The sequence below is a fragment of the Trichechus manatus genome, unplaced genomic scaffold (assembly GCF_000243295.1).
Source record: "Trichechus manatus latirostris isolate Lorelei unplaced genomic scaffold, TriManLat1.0 scaffold00034, whole genome shotgun sequence".
Lineage (NCBI taxonomy): Eukaryota > Metazoa > Chordata > Mammalia > Sirenia > Trichechidae > Trichechus > Trichechus manatus.
In genome coordinates, this window is record NW_004443970.1 from 19,204,268 (window position 1) to 19,206,705 (window position 2,438).

Genomic DNA, 2,438 nt, shown 5'->3' on the forward strand with positions numbered 1-2,438 from the left:
TCTATCTACCTACCTACCTACCTAGTCCCTGCGTGGGCAAATGATTATATGCTCAACCACTAACCGAAAGGTTGGCCGTTCAAATCCACCCAGAGTTACCTCAGAAAAAAGACCTAATGATTTGCTTCTGAAAGGTCACAGCCTTGAAAACCTAACAAAGCAATTCTCCTCTGCAGTCTTGGGGTTGCCAGGAGTCAGAATGGACTCAATGACTACTTTTTTTTTTTTTTAAACCTGTCTCTCTGCCTAGCTGTCTATCTTATGTCTACCACCAACCACCCTGAACATGCCCAATCTCATCTGATCTCAGAAGCTAAGCAAGGCTGGGCCTGGTTAGTACTTGGATGGGAGACTGCCTGGGAATACCAGGTGCAGTAGGCTTTTGGAGCCCTGGTGGTGCAGTGGTTAAGTCTTCGGCTGCTAACAAAAAGGTTGACAGTTTGAGTCTACCAGCCGCTCTTGGAAACCCTATGGGGCAGTTCTACTCTGTCCTATAGGGTTGGTAAGAGTCAGAATCGACTCGATGACAACAGGTTTGTTTTGTTTTATTTATCTATCTGTCTAGCTACCGACCTACTTACCTACCTATCTACCTATGTACCTACCTATCTCTGTCACAACCAGGAGTTCACATTGATACCTCCAGTTCTAGTTCAACAGCACATAGTTCATTTTTGTTTTCTCCCTTTTCATATTTATCATTTTCTTCTCTGGCAGTGAGAAACCCATCTTCCATTATCCTTCATATAATTACCTATTTGATCGAGCATTGTGTACGGAACCACTGCTCCACCCCTATGCAGATGCCCTCCTCACCCTGTCTGGGCTCACACACCCACACTGTGCTGCGCCATCTGTGGATACCCTTTTCCCCATGTTATTTTAAACTCTTCATAAACATAATTTTAAAAGATGAGCCAAAATTTTCTTAAAAATTGCTTTATCATTGGACATTCAGGATGCTTACCTATTTTTGCTGTTATCATTTTATTACAAAAGAATCTCAAGCATTTTCTGAATTTTCCTAAGGACTGAATTGCTGGTAGGAGAGAGTCTGACTTAGCTGAGCAAAGCAGAAGGCGCAGAGTTGAGGAAAGCTGATGGCGGGGTGGAGAAGGGGAGGAGGTATTGTGGGTTGTTGCATATTTCTAAGTCTGGTTTAGCATCAATTGGTGAGAGCTATGCTCTCTTTCGACCCCCAGCTTCCTCCTTATATCCATGATTTGGAGCCCTGGTGGCGCAGTGGTTAAGCATTCAACTGCTAACCAAAATGTTGATGGTTTGAACCCACCAGCCGCTCCGCGGGAAGGAAGATATAGCTGTCTGCTTCCGTAAAGATTAAAGCCTTGGAAACCCTATGGGGCAGTTCTGCTCTGTCCTGTAGGGTTGTTATGAGTCAGAATTGACTTGATGGTAATGAGTTGGGTCTTGGTTTGGTGGCGCAGTGGTTAAGTACTTGGCTACTAACTGAAAGGTCAGCAGTTCAAACCCACCAGACACTCCAATGGAGAAAGATGTAGCAGTTTGCTTCCGTAAAGGTTAACAGCCTTGGAAACTTTATGGGGCAGTTCTACTCTTCCCTATGGGGCCACTATGAGTCGGAACTGACTCCGTGGCAATGAGTTTGGTGTTTTGGGTTTGGTGGTCCAATAGTTAAGCAGTTAAGCCCTGGGTTGCTAACTGAAAAACTGGCAGTTGGAACTCACCTAGTGGCTCTTTGGGAGAAAGGCCTTCCATAAAGATTACAGCCTAGAAAACCCCATGGGGCAGTTCTACTCTGTCACATGGGGTCACTGTGGGTCAAAAATTGTGATGGTACCCAACAACACACATTTCTGATTTATTATGGCCCATGGAGTTTTATTCTTCCATGATTATTCTGTGGCCATAGTGCAGCCATTGGTCCTCTGGGTGGGGCCCAAGGTTTTGTCAGAACCCAGAGGACCAAGAGCACTCAGTAGTATCCATTGCTTGGCTAGAGATCCCAGTGCTGGGGGTCAGCTCTGCTAGAGACGAAAGGCATTCATTATTTAACCCATGATCGAGGGTAATGATTTTTCCCTAAGATATTTCCAATTAGAGTGTCTACAGAAGTTCAATTGAGACTGATTGTCATTCTCTGATTGATTTGAGAAAATGAAAAAAATCGCTCATAGCAGACTTCCTCTATAAAGGGAAGTCAGTGGAGAAAATCATAAGACTATTGGACCATTAGAGCTGCAGGACCTTGGAAATATCATTTAGGTCAGAGTTTTACAAACTTTTTTAGCCACTGGACTTTTAATCCAAATGCAAGAACCATATGAGCAATTCCAGTAAATAAATCAAAATGAAAAAAGCCTGGGACCCATCTGCTTAAACCTCCTCTTTCTGTCGAGAAACCATTTATGTGCTCAAACACCATCAAACTGAGGCCCAGAGAAAGGAAGTGATATGTC

The 2,438-nt window shown here is 43.9% G+C and overlaps 1 pseudogene; it reads left to right on the top strand.

The window, feature by feature from the left end:
- The first annotated feature begins 263 nt into the window (after positions 1–263).
- LOC111820336 (uncharacterized) lies at positions 264–381 on the top strand (annotated as a pseudogene).
- Positions 382–2,438: the final 2,057 nt, after the last annotated feature.